The 21,209-nt window shown below is 42.3% G+C and overlaps 1 pseudogene; it reads right to left on the bottom strand.

Annotated features, from left to right (window-relative positions):
* Nucleotides 1-13,985: 13,985 nt before the first annotated feature.
* Nucleotides 13,986-14,684, bottom strand: LOC136386281 (dnaJ homolog subfamily B member 6-like; annotated as a pseudogene).
* Between the last annotated feature and the right edge of the window lie 6,525 nt (nucleotides 14,685-21,209).

The following is a 21,209-nucleotide window of genomic DNA, read 5'->3' as shown; positions in this document are numbered from 1 at the left end:
TGTGTACACTGAACTTGAAACTACAGCTAAAAATGTAAATATTGCTGTCAGTTCAAGGAAGTGAAGGTACTCAGACTCAAGTCAGACTTTTATATAAGTCAGAAACCACATTCAATTCCCTTACTAAACTTCCCTGGGATCAATGAATTAGCAATTTTAAATGAAGGAAAACATTTTGGTGGATATGAAACTACAATTTAAAAAAAGGATTAGATGACTCTGAATGTATTTAAAATTTCTCATTTCTCTTTGAAATCTACATATTTATATTTATATTTTTACATACATAACTGGATTATGTGTCAGTTCTGTCTGTGTTTTTCAGTTTTAAAAGTACTGATTTGGCTTAAGAATGAAACATACCTATCAAAATTGGCAGTGTCCATATGACTATAGATGCCAAAACTCTCATAAAGTATCTGGAAGTGTGGTCCAATAATGAACAATGCTTGGGTCTTAAGTGACTATATAAATCAGGGGTCGGGAACCTTTTTGGCTGAGAGAGCCATGAACGCCACATATTTTAAAATGTAATTCTATGAGAGCCATACAACGACCCGTGTACGTTAAGCATTATCCAATAAAAATTTGGTGTTGTCCCGGAGGACAGCTATGATTGGCTCCAGCCCCCCCCCCCCCACAATCATGAACATGAGCGGTAGGAAATGAATGGATTGTAATACGTGAGAATGTTTTATATTTTTAATGCTATTATTTTTTTATTAAAGATCTGTCTGCAAGCCAGATGCAGCCATCAAAAGAGCCACATCTGGCTCATGAGCCATGGGTTCCCGACCCCTGATATAAATGCTGTCATTAATAGAATTGCTGAAATCAAAGATCCACCATGAGTAATGGAACCCCAATGTCAAAATGAGGAATTCTTTGGCAATATTCACTTCACATTTCCCCAGGATTTTTTAGCCTGTTAAATACCAACATAGCAGGCATTGTTTTAGATGAGATTTTCTCAAATCCCTTCTCCTCTGCTGCCTCCTAATACAGAGAATGAAAAAACAAATACTAGGCTGCCCAAACTTGGCATACTTCCTTACAATGAACCTTAAAAAAAAAAAATCCTTTCAGGCCCTGGCCGGTTCGCTCAGTGGTAGAGCATCAGCCTGGGGTGCAGGAGTCCTGGGTTCTATATCCGGCCAGGGCACACAGGAGAAGCGCCCATCTACTTGTCCACCCCTCACCCTCTCCTTCCTCTCTGTCTCTCTCTTCCCCTCCCAAAGCTGAGGCTCCACTGGAGCAAAGTTGGCCCGGGCACTGAGGATGGCTCCATGGCCTCTGCCTCAGGCACTAGAATGGCTCTGGTTGCAACAGAGCGAGGCCCCAGATGGGCAGAGCATTGCCCCCTGGTGGGCATGCCGGGTGGATCCCGGTCGGGTGCATGCGGGAGTCTGTCTGACTGCCTCCCCGTTTCCAACTTCAGAAAAATACAAAAAAAAAAAAAAAAAAAAAAAAAAAAAAGACTTCCAGGTGGAAGGGAGATAAAGCTTTAAAGCTTTACTGGGGAAGCTTTTTATTTTATTGAAATAGTAATAATAAAGTCATGGATGATGTCAGCAAAAATGAGGTGTTGTGGACTGAATTTCTCCACACAAAAATCCATAAGTTGAAGCCCCAACTCCCAATGTGACTGCATTTGGAGATAAGGGCATTAAAAAAGAAATTAATGTTAAGTAAGGGCATTAAGGGTGGGGCCATATCAGAAGAGGAAGAGATACCAGAACACTTTTTCTCTGCCTGTGCACAGAGAAGAAGCCACGTGATTACACAGTGAGAAGGCAGCCATTTATAAGCCAGGAAGAGGCTTTACCAGAAATCAACCTGATGGCCCCTTTATATTACGGTTCTAATTTCCAGAACTGTGAAAAAGTAAATATCTGTTATTTAAGTCACCCGGTCTGTGGCATTAGGTTATGGCAGCCTAAGAAGATTAATACAGGCAAAGGAAGGTTATCCAGGAGGCTTTTCATCCCAAAATAATTGAAAAGCCTGGGGAAAACTGTCAGGTTAAATATATCAGAACTCTGCAAGATTACAAAAGGTTTATAGCAACTAAGCAAATGCTTAACTTAGAGAAAGGCCACTAGAACATAGTAGGAGAGCCTTGTGACATTTTTACTTACCCTTGTCCCATCCCTTTCTCCAGTGTGGCAGTAGTGATTTTAAAGACAGCAGCCTGCATTCCCACTTCTAGGCACCTGTTTGTAAAGGGACCAGAGCAGACTCTGTTCCCAATTAATAGTAGTAAGTTTGTGTCTCTTTTGACCTGCCTGGGGTTGCCCTGAATGACTGACAAAAGTACTTAATTTTGTTTCCCTTAAATTAGAGTTCTCTCACAGCAGAAATGTGGGTATGCAAATGTCCTTCTTCAAAAACATTGAAAGGAAAGCCACTCCCACCTGGGGTAAAAAAAAAAAAAAAAAACAATTGGGGCAAACAATAGACACATTGACAGCCAGGCAGAAAAAACTGGGGTATGAGATTGTTGGGCAGATAAAATATATTATGCTCACTTTGTTAAAAATGGCGCTGTCTACATGGAAGCCCATAGCCCAGGTGATAATATTAATTGCCCTTCTTGCTTGGGATGGATGTGATTATGTTAATATGTGTTGGGGGAAGGCTTTCGCGCCAAAAGGTTTTAAAAGGAAGGGAGATCAAGTTATTCCAGAGAAGAGGGGTTACGTTCTAGGAGGAGCTCATGCTGGAGGAGAGCAGAGAAAGGCCATGTGGAGGAGAGGAGAAAAGTAGCCAAGATGGCAGAGTGCTGAAGGAGAAGCCAGTTTGTGCAGAGTTTGTGCAGAGAGAAGGAGATGGGGAACAGAGGTGAATAAGACTGGTGAGGTAGAAACCTTTTTTTTTTTTTTTTTTGTATTTTCTGAAGTTGGAAACGGGGAGGTAGTCAGACAGACTCCTGCATGCGCCCGACCCGGGATCCACCCAGCATGCTCACCAGGGGGCGATGCTCTGCCCATCTGGGGCATTGCTCTGTTGCAACCAGAGCCATTCTAGCACCTGAGGCAGAGGCTACGGAGCCATCCTCAGCGCCCGGGCCAACTTTGCTCCAATGGAGCCTTGGCTGCGGGAGGGGAAGAAAGAGAGAGGAAGGAGAGGGGGAGGGGTGGAGAAGCAGATGGGCGCTTCTCCTGTGTGCCCTGGCCAGGAATCGAACCCGGGACTCCTGCACGCTAGGCCAATGCTCTACCACTGAGCCAACCGTCCAGGGCCAAGGTAGAAACCTTTGATTCTAGGAAACTCGGATAAGTCAGTAGCTTTGTGAGCACTGAATGAGTGGGTTTTCGAGCCCATTGTCTGTTTTTACTTGCCCGCCAGGTGCAAGTTAGGATTAAAGCTAATGGCCCACCAGTTCTTGGCTCCGCTGTTTAATTACTGACTGTCTGAATCTAATGCAAACCTACATGGGCCAGGCAGCTTTGATGGTGGCCGCGGCTACTGGCTTTACAGAGATTCTTTGAGAAATAAGGGTTCTGACAAGGTGCTCTGTAGACTGGGAAAACAAGAAGGCCAGACACATTTCCACGGGAAGATGCAGGCTCAGAAACGACCTAAGAAAACCATAACCTTCCATGAATGGCTCATTTTTAGGCTCCAAGCAACTAGGAAGTGAAGGTGAGGACAGAATTATAAATGGCCTCACTAAAGGTTGGAGGATGTCCCAACACAAAGCCAATCTTCAAGGACTTGGGCAGTATTTTTTCTTTTTTTTAATGTAGCTCTAGGTGTTTAAGGAAATCTCTGTCAATTGACCAGCTCACACAACTGAGCAAAAGGAACAGAGATCTTATATAACACTCATGGAAAAGAATACATTCTTCATGAAAGCAGTTTAGAAAAGGCACTAAACGGCCCTGGCCGGTTGGCTCAGCGGTAGAGCGTCGGCCTGGCGTGCGGGCAACCCGGGTTCGATTCCCGGCCAGGGCACACAGGAGAAGCACCCATTTGCTTCTCCACCCCCCCTTCCTTTCTGTCTCTCTCTTCCCCTCCCGCAGCCAAGGCTCCATTGGAGCAAAGATGGCCCGGGTGCTGGGGATGGCTCCTTGGCCTCTGCCCCAGGCGCTAGAGTGGCTCTGGTCATGGCAAAGCGATGCCCTAGAGAGGCAGAGCATCGCCCCCTGGTGGGCAGAGCTTCGCCCCTGGTGGGCGTGCCGGGTGGATCCCGGTCGGGCGCATGCGGGAGTCTGTCTGACTGTCTCTCCCCGTTTCCAGCTTCAGAAAAAGAAAAAAAAAGAAAAGGCACTAAACAAACAACTACAGCCCACAGTGAACAACAACTAATCCCTGAAGGAGGGGTAGAATCTAAGTTACAAAATGTCCAGCTTTCAACAAAAAATAACAAAGCATGCAAAGAAACAAAATAGTATGGCCCGTATAGATGGATAACAAAAATTTGATTACATATAAATATATAGATATAGATAGACACACACACATACACACATACATAGTCATACATAGTTCATTCTTGAATAATGTGGAGGTTACCAGCACTGATTCCCCTCGCAGTCAAAAATCTGCTTATAACTTTTGATTCCCCAAAAGCTTTACTACTAAGAGCTGACTGCTTGACTGGAAGCCTTACCAATATGTAAACAACTGATTAACATATTTTGTATGCTATATGTATTTTACACTGTATTCTCACAATAAACTAGAGAAAAGAAAATGTTATTAAGAAAGGCATAAGGACTTTTGTTTGTTGGGAGTTTTTTTGATTATGCTTTAATTTCATTAACTGTAATCTATTCAGATTCTGATTCTTTTAGATTCAGTTTTGGAAAAATCTATTTCTAGGAATTTATCCGGTTCTTCCAGATTGTCCAATTAATTGTATATAGTTGTTCATAATATTTTCTTACAAGCCTTTGTATATCTTTGATGTTAGTTGTTACTTTTCCTCTTTCATTTCTGATTTTATTTATTTGGGTCTTTTTTTTTCTTGACTAGTCTAGTTAAAGGTTTGTCAGTCTTGATTATCTTTTCAAAGAAACTACTCTTGATTTCATCGATCTTTTCTTTTTTTTTTAGGCTTTTTTTCATTTACTTCTGCCCTGATTTTAATTATTTCCTTTCTTCTACTGACTTTGGGCTTTCTTTGTTGTTCTTTTTCTGTTCCTATAATTGTAAATTTAGAAAAAAATAGAGAAAGTCATAAAGAGAAAACACATTTACAGTACTGGACTGTATTTATTGATACCATAAGTTTCCATCATCTATTTTAGGCTAAGTGGTTCATGTGCAATTGTTTTCAAAATGTTGATTAAAAATATCTGTATATAAGTGTACCTGCATAGTTCAAACTGAGTACAGAGTTTCAGTTATAAGATGAATAACTTCTGGAGATCTAATATATGGCATGGTGATTATATTTAACAATGCTGTATTACATATTTGAAAGTTGCTAAGAGTATAGACCTTAAATGTTCTCACCACACAAAAATGTTAATAATATGAGGTGATGAGGTATTAACTAACCTTAATGTGATCATCATGTTGTAATATGTGCATATGTACATCAAATGATCACATATATAAATTGTATCTTAAAGAAGCTGGGGAAAAAAGATAAGGTCATACTGGGATAGGATAGGCCCTTAGTCTAACAAACTGGTGTATTTTTTTTGTGTGTGGGACAGAGACAGAGAGAGAGACAGAAAGAGGGACAGATAGGGACAGACAGATAGTAAGGGAGAAAGATGAGAAGCATCAGTTCTTCATTGCAGCACCTTAGTTGTTCATTGATTACTTTCTCATATGTGCCTTGACCAGGGGGCTACAGCAGACCGAGTGACCCCTTGCTCGAAACAATGACCTTGGGCTCAAGCTGGTGAGCCTTGCTCAAACCAGATGAGCCTGTGCTCAAGCTGGTAACCTTGGGGTTTCGAACCTTGGTCCTCCGTGTCCCAGTCTGATGCTCTATTCACTGCACCACTGCCTGGTCAGTCATGACTGGTGTCTCTATAAGAAAAAGAACTGAAGTTAATGAGAAGGTCATGTGATGAGAGAGGCAGAAACTGAAGTGCAGAAGCTGTAAGCTAGGGAATAATAAAAATTGCTAGCAATGATCAAAGCCTAAGAAAGGGGCAAGGAAGGGTTCTACCCATAGTTTTCAGAGGGAGGATAACTCTGCTGACAACTTGATTTAGGAACATAACCTCCAAAACCATAAGATAGTTCATTTTTTTTCCTTCTTTTTCCAATTGAGAGGAGGGGAGATAGACTCCTGCATGCGCTCTGACCAGGATCCATCCAGCAACCCCTGTCTGGGGCCAATGTTCTGCCCATCTTGGGCCATACTTGCAACCAAGCTATTTTTAGTGCCTGAGTTCAAAGCTCCATGGAGCTGTCCTCAGCACCCAGGGCCAATGCACTCAAACCAATTGAGCCATGGCTGCAAGAAAAGAAGAGAGAGAGAGAGAGAGAAGGGGGAGGGTGAATGGTGGAGAAGCAGATGATCACTTCTTCTGTGTGCCCTGACTGAGAATTGAACCCAGGACACCCACACACTGGGCTGACGCTCTACCATTGAGCCAACTTGCCAGGGCCATAAATTTTTGTTTTCAACTACTCAGTGTGTGGTATTTCGTTATGGAAGTTTTCAGAAACTAATATAAGTCCCTTGTAAAGAAAAATAACATGTTTAAAGACCTGGAGGCAAGAGAGAAAAGGGGTCAGTCAGAGAACTGCAAATAGTTCAGTGTATTTGACATTTAGAGAGTGATAAGGGCAATACCAAGAAGTTAGGCTGACTAGATGAACAATCAGGGGCTGGATTATTCAGGAGTTTGTAATTAATCCTAAAGATAAATAAAAGATTCATTGACTGGTTTAAGAAGAAGAATAAGATATCAGATTTGTGTCTTAGAAGAGTACTATGACTTCAGTAGGAAATGGGTTAGAAGAAAGCATTGTAAGTGGGAGTAAAAGTTAGGAGGCTATAGAGTTCATCTAGCTGAATATATCATATAAATTGGCTATTACAGCATCAACAAACTCCCCAAACCCAGTAGCTTAAAACAACATCTAAAATTACTTCCTGTAAAAACTTGAATCAGTAGACAGATGACTAATCTAGGCTGGGCAATCTGGTAGTCAGCTGATGTACACTGGGTTTGGCTGGGCATGACTCCATACCCTGTGTTTTTTTATCCTTCTCCTGGGAACAGCGGACAAACTTAGGCACTTCCTTCTCTTAGAGATAGATGGAAAGAGACAGAACAGAGCAAGTCAAAATGGACAAGTATTCTTTCAGGTTTCTTCTAGTATCATGTCTGCTAATATCCCATGGAACAAAACACATAACAAAGCTGACTTCAATTTCAAACAGCAGGAAAATACATTTAGTCCTTCTATAGGGAAGCTATAAAGTCACATAACAAATGCTGTGCATATGGGTAAGGGTAAAGAATTGAGGCCATTAATGCAATCCACCTGTCATGTGGATAGCTACCTTAATATAATGATGAAAAAGTACCTTAATGAAATGATGGCTTCCAAGTACACTACTAAGCAAGCTATCCCAGAGGTCACAGGAAAGACGGATCCACAGACCATACAAAAAAAAAAAAAAGCTTGATTCACATAGTTTCTTAAATAAACTTAAAGAACACAGAAAAACGGCAAAATGAAAGATATGAGGTAGGCTTAAGTATTGAATACAGGGTATATAGCAAGCAGACAAACCACACTTTCTGAATCTTGGAATATGCAGTGGGCTTATATCCTTCCTCTCTCTCTCTCTCTCTCTCTCTCTCTCTCTCTCTCTCTCTCTCTCTCTCTCTCTCTCCTCCTTCTCTTCCTCTCAGTCTCTACCTTGCATCAGTCTTCCTTGCTGATGATGTGGTTATGAGCACCAGAGTTGAGGCTTGAGCCAGGGTTCTGCAGACAGATGCTGCTTGGGACCAATGCACACATTTCCTTTGACAGATACAGAGACAAGTGCTCTAGCCACAGTTGTAGCTTTCAATAAATCTGCTTAATAGCTAAGAGTTCTATTTGTACTTCTTAGGAGGAAGACACATGGGGCCAGAATGGGTATCACCAGTGGGTGGCTGAAGTAAGATATCATAAATCTAGAGTGTCTCATAATCCTCATATCAAAGACTTATGCTTCATGTGCCTCATATCACATGTATTAGTGTTTCCTTGGTCCTTTTTTTTTTTTTTTTTTTTTTTTTTTTTTTTTTTAGAAGTTGGAAACGGGGAGGCAGTCAGACAGACTACCACATGCGCCCGACTGGGATCCACCAGGCATGCCCACCAGGGGGCAATGCCCTGCCCATCTGGGGCGTCGCTCTGTTGCATCCAGAGCCATTCTAGCGCCTGAGACAGAGGCCACAGAGCCATCCTCAGCACCTGGGCCAACTTTGCTCCAATGGAGCCTTGGCTGCGGGAGGGGAAGAGAGAGACAGAGAGGAAGGAGAAGGGGAGGGGTGGAGAAGCAGATGGGCGCTTCTCCTGTGTGCCCTGGCCAGGAATTGAACCCGGGACTCCTGCATGCCAGGCCGATGCTCTACCACTGAGCCAACCAGCCAGGGCCTCCTTGGTCCTTTTATCCTTTTCTATGTTTACCATACATGTGTTTTGCAATACTTAATCTCTTAGCTCACTTATTTTCTAGATTAATAAATTATTTCTCTAGGACTAACACACACTAATTCCATGCTTCCTGTTTTCCTTCTCTTTTACAGCAGAATTAAATATTCTTAAACAATACACCAAATATACATTATACCAACACTGTGAGAGAGCACAGTGATGTGAAGTAGACTAGACTAGAATCGACTAGAGAGAATGGCAAAAAATAAGAATAGGAGAATTAATAAGTAATAATGCCAGAATTTGGTGACTGAGGAGTAAAGTAGGATGAGATGAGGGACAGGAAGGAGTCAAGGCTGACCTGTGGTTTCTGGCTTGGGCAGGTGGGTTAATGGTAATGAAACCTCCTGAGAAAATGCACAGGAAGAACAACCATTATGTGGAGGAAGGTGGTGAATTAGGTTTTGCACAAGACTGACTCTGGGTTTGTTATGAAGGTGAAATCTCTGAGAAGAAGTGTTGTCCAGTAAGTTGGGTGTACAGATGTGGAGCTCAACAATGAAGCCTGGCAGGAGACACAGGTGTAGGTGTCATCAGTGAGTAGAGGTTAAACAGTGTCATGGGAGGGTGCAGCAGCAAGAATGCGATTTGGGGCAGACACTTCTGTAGACCATGGTTTGAGGGACAGTGGAAGAAGGAGAGCCTGATATGAAAAGGAACAAAACCATTCCAAGAAAAGAGGGCAAACTAGCAATGACGGGGCTTGGCGGCCACTGCAGTCTCAGGTACCACTCACTTGACGCTGAGAGTTAAGTATGAGACAGACTCACAAATGACGTCTGGGTTCAGCAAAAAGAAGGTAGTGACCTCAGGAAGAGATTCCAATAGAAGGGAGGGAAGCCAGATGTTAATGCGGTAAGGCGAGGAATGCAGTTATCACAATATGACTGGCTTTGATAGGGAAGAGAGAACTTGGCTGGAATAAAAAAAAATACAGGCACCAGAAGGATTTGGTTTCATTTTTTTATTAATTTTAATGGGGTCACATTGATAAATCAGGGTACATATGTTCAGAGGAAATATCTCCAGATTATTTTGACATTTGATTATGCTGCATACCCCTCACCCATTCATTTTGTTTTTAAATAAGAGTCTGTAAATGTTGCTGAGAAGGAGCTAGGACAAAGGGAGAAGCTAAACATGGAGGACCTTTGATAGAGCATGCTTCCTGAGCTCATGGAAGGAAGAAATTGGAAGGAGCCCTAGACAGGAGGAGTGCTCCCTTCTCCTGTAAAACGAGGCACAGAGAGGGCAGATGCAGGAAAGTTTGTAAGGCTGGTGGCAGGAGGTTGAGGAACTTCCTCTTTGTGGTTTCCATTTTCTTTATGAAAGAGTAGAAAAGGTTATTTGTTAAAAGTGAAGTGGTCAGTGAACGTTTCAGGAAAATGAAGAAAGTTTTCAGTTTTGCTTCTGCTGTTGGGAAGTGGGGCTTGGCTGCAGAAGCCAAAAAGATTTCCGAACAGACCTAAGGACCCATTTGAGTCTGGGATCATAAGTCAATAGTGCTATATAAATCTATGGATATTTTTCATAGATTCCCTTAGCAACCCATGTGTGAGTGTAGAGGAAGGAGGCATTTGAAGTGATCAGGGCCAGGATGCACGTGGCAGAGGGTACAGAAGGACAGTGTGGAAGGAAATTTGGGAAATGTGCAAGAGAATGGCAGCAGTGATGAATGGTAGAGTCTAACATGGATACAAGACCAAGAAGTGAATACAAGAAGGAAGCAAACTCAAAGGATCAAAAAGAAACTAAAGTTCTTGATGAGGTGGACACTCATCTTGCACACAAGTGAATGAAGAAGAGTGGGACAGGAGGTGGTGGTCTGAATAGGCATGTTGGAGGTGAAGATTTTAAATATGATGCACTTCTGAGAGATGACCGAGTCCACAACATGGCTGTGGGAGTGGGTGGATGAAGTGAAGATTCCTGAATGAAAAAGCAAAGGAAGGGAGGCAAGGTTCTGGATCCACTTATGCTACCCAGAACGAAGATCTTCCTATCTTTGGAAAGAGGTTTAATGAAGTTAAATAGAATTTGTTTGAATCCAGACTTCCTACTTATCAGCTGTCTAACCATAGGCAACCTATTTAACCTCTCTTAGTTTCCTCATCTGTAAAATGGAAAAGGGGTATTAATACCTATCTCATTGGGTTGTGGGATGATGAATGGTATACAATTCATATAACAGTGCTTGACATGGTAGCTGCATGATTCATGAGTTTACCTCCTTTTTAAATATGGTCTATGGACTTGAGAAAAATGTTCTAAGTGTGATCTGACTGGACAAGGAAGGAGAGGTGTCTTGGCTTCCTATATTGTGGAGATAACGTGTTTATGGCGCAATCACAGACCGATTGTGCTATCCTTTTAAAGTCTTGTGTCACATTATTGGCTCACACAGAAATGTGCAATCAACTTCTATCACCAGAACATTTCATTTATATATACTTCAGCAACTGAGTTAGGGTAACTAATAAAAAATATTTAGAAATTATATATATATAAAAATCGAGAATCCTGATGGCAAGAAAGATTGCTATATTAGTCTGCTAGTGCTCTCATTACAAAGAACCACACACTGGGTGGCTTAGATAACAGTAATTTATTGTCTCACACTTCTGGATGCTAGAAGACCAAGATCAAGGTTTCAGCAGGTTTGGTTTTGCTCTGAAGCCTGTCTCCTCTTTTTGTACATGGCCACCTTTTCCTTCGTCTTCACGATGTTTTCCCCCTCTGTGTGTCTGTGTTCTAATTTCTTCTTAAGAAGAAATTTGAATTAGGGCCAACACTCATCACCTCATTTTAGCTTAATTTTCCCTTCAAAGACTCTATTTTCTTTCTTTCTTTTTTTTTTTTTTTTTTTTTTTTTTTTTTTTTTTTTTTTTTTTTTACAGATACAGAAAGAGAGTCAGAGAGAGGGATAGATAGGGACAGACAGACAGGAAAGGAAAGAAATGAAAAGCATCAATCATTAGTTTTTGTTGTGGCACCTTAGTTATTCATTGATTGCTTTCTCATATGTGCCTTGACTTGGGGCCACAGCAGACCAAGTAACCCCTTGCTCAAGCCAGTGACATTGGGTCCAAGCTGGTGAGCTTTTGCTCAAACCAGATGAGCCCATGCTCAAACTGGTGACCTCAGGGTCTCGAACGTAGGTCCTCCACATCCCAGTCGGACGCTCTATCCACTGTGCCATCGCCTGGTCAGGCCAAAGACTTTATTTTCAATACAGTCAAATTCTGAGGTACTGGGAAACAGGACTTCAAGGACTTCAACATAGAAATTTTGGGAAGGACCTATTTCGCCCATATTAGTTGTAACTAAGAAATTCCATTTGTAAAAGCCTGTAGTTTTCTCAAAGGGTCTGGGCACATCTTAAGACACATTAGAAAAATACAGGTGTAAAAAATGTTGAGAGACAATAGAAGTTTTAGTAACATATAATATGTAGTAATATAACATAATATTCATACAAATAGGGGGAAAGTGAAGAATTATTCACTGGGGGAAGATATAAATTAAGTATCCTTTTCCCTAAAGATAAAATGTGTAAACTTGAGTCTAAGAAATGAGACAAAAACATTGGGTGTGGGTAGGTGGTCTTTATCTATATATCATATAGAAGGGCTAAACTCATATTTGGATACACATTTCTTCTTGGAAACATGGTCATGAATATTTCTCCAGAGTTTGACTATGGAAAAGATCTGCTAAAATGTAGCAATGACTGGCCTACTGCCTTCAGATAGGTCCCTAGAACTGAAGTTTGAAATGCAGGGCACAGTTTACTAAATCATCTAAATTTTCTAATCCCATCCTTGTTTGGAAGTCACACAGTTTCAAGATGGCCACATAGGTCTGGGAGGAAACCAACATTTCTTGAGTATCAACTACTGTCAGGATCTGTGATAGTTGGTCTGCATTCATTAATTCAATACAATACTCAAATCAAGATTAAGAAGTGTCTCTTCTCATCCCTCACTCTACAGATGAGTATACTGAGGATTAGGAAAACCAAATACCCCATCTAAAGTCTTGTGGTGGTAGTAACAGAAGTAGTATTGGAATTTAGGTTGGTCTAAAACCAAAGCATTAGTATGTTTGGTTATTTAAAGTAAATAGATCTAGACCAGTATGTTCAATAGGGTTGCCACTAGCCACCTGTGGGTTTTTAGATTTAAATTAATTAAATGTAAGTGAAGTTTAAAATTTATTTCTCGGCCCTGGCCAGTTGGCTCAGTGGTAGAGCGTCGGCCTGGCATGCAGAAGTCCTGAGTTCGATTCCCAGCCAGGGCACAGAGGAGAAGCACCCATCTGCTTCTCCACCCCTCCCCCTCTCCTTCCTCTCTGTCTCTCTCTTCCCCTCCCACAGCCAAGGTTCCATTGGAGCAAAGATGGTCTGGGCACTGGGGATGGCTCCTTGGCCTCTGCCCCAGGCGCTAGAGTGGCTCTGGTCGCAACAGAGCGACACCCTGGAGGGGCAGAGCATCGCCCTCTGGTGGGCAGAGCGTTGCCCCCTGGTGGGCGTGCCGGGTGGATCCCGGTCGGGCGCATGCGGGAGTCTGTCTGACTGTCTCTCCCGGTTTCCAGCTTCAGAAAAATACAAAAAAATAAAATAAAATTTATTTCTCCTATGTGCTTGCCATATTTCTAGTGCTCAATAGCCACACTTGGCTATTGGCTTCCATGTTGGATTACACAGATATAGAACACTTCCATTGTCACTGAGATTTTTTTTTCTTCTTTTTTTATTTCCTTTGTTTAAGCCAATGACCAAGACCCAGTTTACCAGTTATATCTTTTAAACCTAAGATTAACATTCTATATTCAAATAATTGTCAAAACTTACTAAGTATCCAGCATTAATGCCCATCTAGAAAACACCCTCAATTTAAATTAAAGCAGAAATGTATTAGCATTGATGCCTTAATATATTTCATGACTAAATATTTTTTAAAAATTGAAGTGACTTTTGTGAAAGATTTGTCCTGGCAACACGAACTTTATAGCAGGTTGACACTACATAGCTCACATTTCAAACACTATGGAAAGCAGGTCCGTGCTGGTGTTAGTGTTTGGAAGTAATGGCCATCTTGGAATACAGTTAATAAAAAGGAAAAGGGAATATAGAGATTTACACCTTTAAAGACAAAGAAAATGTCCTATAATGTGGTCCCAACAATCAAGTCAAACGTTTATGACAAACGGCTTTGATGAGCTGTGTATAAACTTTAGATTGAGTATACCTATCCTGAAAGCCAAGTTCGTTTGAAATCTTCAAAAAAAAAATGTTCCTGTGAATCTTCAAATGAAACTTAAGGTTAGCATTTCTGATAGATACCTGTGTCGAATTACTTGATATGTGAGCACTGCAGCTGCTCCTTACCATTTGTCCTTGACTTTAACTAGCCATCTTCAACATCCACTCCTTCTTGACCAGTCTCGCTAATTCTCTTTGTAGTGATTTTTCTGCCATTAACTATTGTGATAGAACTAAACATAGATTTGAATTTTCCTATCCCAATACCATCATTTGCAGTGGAAAAAAATGAAGTGAGTCTCCGATGACCTAATGACCTAGAGAATTAAATCCTGACTCAAAAAAGAAAACCCTCCTGCAAAAGATGTAAAAGACAGAAGGCAGAGAAGGACTAGCCTGTGCCACAGCCCCTGCTCGCTTGGGGGACTCTCAGATTCCCAAGGAAGTTGTCAAACGTGTCTTTGAAGAAGTCTAATGAAGACAGGTCCCTTCCACCAAAACATTCCCTTGAACACATCATCTGGCTTCCGGACTGTGAAGCCGAATTCAAACGGGCTGTCCAAATGACTTCCTCCTCCATTTAATCCTTCTTTTCCATATTTGTAATAGATGTCCAGTTTCTTAGCATTGGATAGCGCCTCATATGCCTCGGCGACTTTGAATTTTTTTCCTGCTTCTACCTTATATTCTGGATATTCACATGGACGACACTTCAGTGCCAGTTTGTGGTAGCCTCTTAAATATGCACAGCTGAGGCAGGTCTCTGCCCGCCTACAACTTCACAGCAATGAACCAAGAATTAACCAGTTGTTGCAAGGGGTTGAGGTAAGGGAACCAGTGGCGGAAGAGGAGGCTGCCAGGTGGCCCAGTCTCCTGGCTCCTGCGCTGTGGGGGCTCCTCGCGCTGTCCTTTCTCCTTTCTCCAGCACCCTGTTACTGACATCTGTGTTGTGCACTGCTGGTCTAGCAGTAATAGGCCCTGACACTTCATTTGCATAATCGTTTCTCTGAACCTTTCCTTGAGGAGATGCTTAGCAGAAACTAATAAAAGTGTAGATGGAGAATAGATACAAATTTGATAACTGTGTTTAAAATCTTGAAACTTATGAAACATGCATAGCTGGAAGTCAATATAACATAGACTTTAACTTAACTACTGATTTTAAACTGAAACCCATGTGGCACCAGCAGGGTTAAGAAACAACACAGCCAGTTCCCTTGTATCCTCCACTTGCCATATTCCTTCCTGACTCCGCTCCCACCTCTGCCTTCCAGGAGTAACCATGAGCCTGGTTTCAGGTAACTATCACTTTCCTTTCAAATTTTACCACCTGTGGGTTCACAGCTAAGTCATAGAGTTTAATTTTGCCTTTTAAAATTTTATATAAGTTGCTCATACAGGTGGCATTATTTTTTCATCTTGCTTCTTATGTTCAAAACAATGTTACTAAGATTAATCTATGTTGCTGCATATAACTGTAGTTCATTCACTTTCTTTGCTGTATATATCATATTTTCCCATGTAGAAGATGTTCCCACCTATAAGATACATCTTAATTTTGGGACCCGAATTTTGAAAAAAAAATGTATTACGTATAGTTATTGAACTCAAGTTTTATTCATCATAAATTTCATACAACTCCTCATCACTGTCAAAACTCCCATCCCATTAGCTTGTCCTGTCTGTGACTGATGACGAGTCACTACCTTCAAGAATAAGCGCAAAAACAAGTGCGAAAAAGTGAGAAATGCAAGTAAAAAATCTACAACCACTAAATAAAATGCACCCAGTTTTCAGACTGCAATATTTTTGGAAAAGGGTGCGTCTTATAAATGGGGACATATGGTATATAATATGTCCATCGTATAACTATGCTGCACTTTACTCTCCTCTTCTGCTGTTGATGGCTGTTTGAGTTGTGGTCAGTGTTTGACTGCTACAGATGCCCTGTGAGAAAAAGTACGATTTTCCTTGTCAAAATGAGACTCGGATTAGCAGTGGTTTACAAACATTTTGACCACAGCCACAATTAGACTTAGACTACCTCTTATATTGTGACCCAGTACAACCATAAATGTATAAAACTGAAAAAAAAAATTCTAAAGAATAATGACTTGAGATATATAAGGAACTCTGGTATTTTCCTTTGTACTCAATTTCAGTCTACTTCCTTTTTAAAAGAAAATTGTGCTTGTGACTCATTCAATTCATTTTGGGACCATGAATGGTTTGTAACCCACAGGTGATGGAATACGCATGTGGGTTACATGCATCCCAGCACCAGATTAGTGGAGCCCTTCCAGGACAAGCCTCCCACGGTTTCCAAGACTACCCATTTTCAGACCAACAAAATCGACCATGCAGAGAACCAGAACTATCAGGGCAATCAGCTCCTTCCTCCCTTCTTCATTGGACAGGGATGTAAATGCAGCAAAACCCGAAACAGCTGACATGTCGGATCTGTCCCCAGTTCTCTCAGAGAGAATCTGGACCTATCTCTGCAGGAAGCCTCACATCCCAGAAATGTTTGTCCATAGAGCTCACTCAGGCTACAGAAGAGCTGGCCCCTATCCTTACCTCCACAGCTGCTCAAAGGAGAAATTCTTTATTTCTGAGTTATTGAGCTGGCCCTTCCCTGCGGTGTGGGGGAATTGCTGATGACTGGGAGAAACCAAACCTCAGCTCTGAATCAGAGGACATGCTCCCTTCTAAGCCATGCTGTGTATTTTCCCCCAATGCCCACGTTCATCTGGCTCCTCAGCACTGCAGACAGCCTGAGTCACCTACGTCACTGTATGCTCAACTGCCCATGGCCATTGGGTTGACTTGCCTATCTGGGTATTATTGGGGTCTTTCCCTGCTTGTTGGAGATGCAACCCCAGAGGAAAGGACCACAGCCTTGACAGGCTGGCAGGTCAAGTCTCCAACTCTGATTGTCCAGCAGAGTTGGGACCCGCGGGTGTTGAGAGGGAGTGACACCTCGGAACTGTGGGTGTGGGTGGCCAAGAGGGTGATGGCATTGTTCTTTTTCTAGCTGCTGAGGCAAGGACATGTGATGTTTTGGAGGGCCTCAAGGGAGTGGGAGGTTAAGAGCAAGGGTGTTAAAATCAGAGGGCCAGCTCTGAACCCCAGCTCTTCAGTTTCCTGGCTGCCTGACTTTGACTGATTATTTAACATCAGCCATGGTTTCCACATGTGTAACTGCTACTTCTCAGCCCTGTTTTGAAGATGAAATGAGAGGATGCACGGGAATCACAAAATGCCTAGCACTGCAAATGGGCTCCCTCAGGATAGCTGCTGTTTTTATTCATACTTGGCCGACATCTCATATAGAGGAAGAGGAAATGGTGGAGAGTCCTGGGCAGTGCCTCTAGGAAGCAGCTAAACACAGGAGGGAAAGCCTGGGGAGCGCCCATAGCCAGTAGTCCCTCCCTGTCCTCGGTGGATATGTTCTGAGACCCCCAGTGGGTGCCTGAACCATGGATAGTACCGAGCCCTATGTATGCTATGTTTTCCCTTTATAAACATAACTATGATGAAGTATAATTTATAAGTTAGGCACATTCAGAGATTAACAATAATTAGTAATTAAATAGAACAATTATAATGACATACTGTGATTAAAATTATTTGAATATAATCTATCTTTTTCCTCAAAATATTTTTTGAATTGTTTCTGAAAATTTCTGTTTAAATTTTTCCAGACTGTTGTTGAGCAGAAGTAAGCGAAATCATGTAAAGCAAAGCCGTGGGAATGGAGGACAGTCATGCCACACTCGAACCCAGAAACTTGCTGTGCCTGGGACGGCAAACACAGGTTTGTGTCACTGACTTATAAGCTATCAGGAATTTCATGGAACGTTGTGCTGAGAATGATTCAGAAACTTCAACCACATTTCTGCAAGGTGAATATTTGAGGAAGTGGTTAACTGTATAACGGAGGTGGGTCAAGATTGGAAGGAGAAAGAAGTGGGAAGAAAGAAACAGGCTGTCACAGAATAAGGAAAGTACAGGAGAAGGAGAAAAGTAGAACAAGTGCGAGTTCTCAAAACAGCATCCTTAACTCAGCCTGGGCCCCAGGGCAAAGCAACTGCCAACACTATGTACTTGGCTGAGCAAACACTGCCTCCTGGTGTCCATGGAGAGTGTGACTGTCGAAGGGTCAGATGGGAAGTCATACCTCTGAACAATGTGAGGAAATGAGTGAATGGATAAACAATTGACTATATTTGAGGCCTGACCTGTAGTGGCGCAGGGGATAAAGCATTGAGCTCTAACGCTGAAGTATCCGGTTCAAAGCCCCAGACTTCCTCTTCAAGGTACGTATGGGAATTGATGCTTCCAGCTCCTCCTTCCCTCCATCCTTTCTTTCTTCCCTCTCAAAAATGAATCAGTAAAACCTTAAAAAAGAAAACAAAATGTGGGAAATATGTGTTTTCCATGTTTGTGTAAACATAAACTATGTATAAAAACAAGATGGTATTAGAAGAGATTAAAAGGTAAAGAGGAACACGCATCCTTTCTTTGTAGCTGACATTTACTGAGTGTTTACAACCTGCCAGGCATTAGTCTAACCGTGAATGTGATTTATCTCATCTAGTTGTCACACTCTCCTTATGAAATAATACAATTATATTCCCCTAGTGCATTTGTGGGGACCGAGACATAAAGGCGTGAATGCACGTATCCCAAAGTCAGTGAGCAAGGAACTCCCAGTGCTGCTCTATGTGCAACCCTGGCAGTGTAGCTAGAGCCCAGTGCACGTATTTGAAATATAAAGGAAGCAGCGATTCAATGTAAGTTTCAGCATTTGTGCAACAAGTAAGTAGGGAATGGAGCTGAAATAATAATGAAGACGTGGAGATGGTAATGTATCTTTCCCCAAGTTAATCACTCCACAAGTATTTCCTAGGCGACAACTTCACACTCCCAGCTGTGCTAGGACCTGTGGGCGCTGAGAGTCTAATATGGGGCACAGCCCCCTACCTCAGAGAGTTCATACTGAGGTTGAGGAAATAAAGCACACATGTAGGACACAGTCAGAAAGCAACATATTATATAACTGCATCCAAAGATGGTGTGAATTGTGCAGGATTGAGTAATATTGCTAAAGAGAAGAAAATAGGAGGCAGCAATCAGCAAGGCTAAGGTGTGGGGGTGGGCACACTGTATAACAAGCCACACTGAGTTAATGGAAGTGCCCGGAATACAAGTGAGCCTGAAACAAAGAACCTGAACCCCACAGTGAGAAATTACTCAGTGTTGGGAGGAAAGCTCTGATGATTGACAATAAACTCAACTGAAGTCATCTTCCTGCACAGTTACTTACTTTCTAATATTGCACTCCAACCCCTTCCAAAGAGCACTTCAGTAGTGAGACTCTTGAGACTCACGTCAAAAGAATTCTTCATGCAGCAGTTCATCCCTGTGACCCCAGGAAGAGCAGTGGGGAGCATGCAGGGGAAAGCACCTTGTGGGAGGACAGAAGAGCTCAGACCACAGACTCTGGAGCTGGTCCAGATCAAATCCCTTGTTGACTTGTCAGCTGTGTGACTTTGGGCAAGTTACTTAACCTCTCTGTGCCTGCTTCTTCATTAGGTGGTGATCAGGATTAAGATGATTTAATTCATGTAAAGCACACAGAACTGCTACTGGCACTCAGTACTGTTCCTGTACACTAATAATAAGACTAATAAGCATACCTTTAAATGCATATTTATGAGCTTTTCTCTTTTGCATTTCCATGTGGCTGACCCTGTCCCTACTCACCCTGAGGCAGCATCAGTCTCAGGTGAGGGAATGCAGGGCTGTAATTTGGGTTAAATCCGGGAGAAGGTTGTGTTTCCATTTGAGGTTAGCTAAAAGAAGATTTTCTGATTTGAAGCCATGATGTTGAATGCCAGGCTTTGCTGTGAGAGAACCATTCTCAAAGTGCCTTTGGCTCACATTAAAATCAAATCTCAAGGTTTGAGGGCACATCGCTCTCGAAGAGCAGAGAAGGCATCCTTTTGCATGAGGCATCTGGAACTGGAGATTTGCTGCCCCAGATAAACGCAGGCCATGAGGGAGAGGAAGTAGGCAGTAGGTCATGGGTGATTGTGGGATGAGGGAGCCCCTGCATCCTGACCTAACCTGGAAAGGGTTATGTTGAATCAGCTGAGAGAATAATAAAGGCTCAGGATCTTTTCCCATCCTCCCATTGGTGACTCTGAGGGATGCTTGTCTAGGGCCCCACTGACTCACACATTACAAGGAGGAGGAGAGGGCCGACAGAGAGAGGGCAGGGTTACCTCCAGAAGCCAAGAGTTACCTAGGGAAGGTGCCATGTGTGGCTGGGCTGAAAACCATCCCTGTGCCCTCTCCAAGAGACGATACTACGGACTCTGGCATGTGCAGCTGGCAGTGAGCAGAGCAAAGCCAAGGAGACAAGCAGAGAACAGGCTGCACCAGCTGCAGACATTGGCTGCAGACTCCAGCAGGATGTGTAGAGCTCAGATGTGAGCAAACACTGGCCTGACCTGGCCCCAAGACCAGCCTCAGGCAAGGAAGTCCACCTGCCCCTTTGCCATGAGGTCGTACACAGTCCCTGTGCCACACTCAGGTGAAGGAATACGGTGGGAAAGCATTCTGAATGACATCATTTTAAGTCTAAGATGTGCACTTTTTCCAAATACACTATTCTGTTTAACCGAGATGGAAACATCACACTTAAGAATGTTGGTTTTTGTCTTTTGTTTGCTTGGTTGGTTGGTTTTGGTGTTGTTGTTGTTTTTCCAAACAGTGATAGGAAATCATGAGAAAGTTTAAATGCATTCCAGAATATAAAGAAACTATATTTTATTCAGATATCTGAGCACAATGGAGGAAATCCGTGGCCCTGCTTCCTTTAGAGAAACGTATGTGATAAAAGATTCACCTATTGTTAGTTCCCTAGCACCTGCCTTTGCTTATAAAGTGAGATTTCGGAATGCTGGTGAGCCCAGGTACATTGTAATCACCTGAGGAACTTTTTAAAAAAATCAGACACCTGGGTCCCATGCCCAGACAGTAATGTTTACTTTGTCTGGGGTGTAGCCTGACTTCAAAAGCTTTTAAAGTCCCTCAGGTGATTCTAATGGGAAAACAAATTTGAGAACCACTATCTAGAAAAATGATTTCTCCATTGCTCAGGATATTCTCTCTGAATACAGAAATGATAGAGTGAGGAGTACAGGTTCTTACTGTGAATACAATTTGCCTGACATGAGGGGAGAGAAATGCCATCTTAGAAGCAGACCTGCCCTATCCTCCATTTTTCTGGTGCACTTAGTGTTGT

Source organism: Saccopteryx leptura, chromosome X, assembly GCF_036850995.1.
Source record: "Saccopteryx leptura isolate mSacLep1 chromosome X, mSacLep1_pri_phased_curated, whole genome shotgun sequence".
NCBI classification, from domain to species: Eukaryota; Metazoa; Chordata; class Mammalia; order Chiroptera; family Emballonuridae; genus Saccopteryx; species Saccopteryx leptura.
This window is presented reverse-complemented; position numbering and strand designations above follow the sequence as displayed.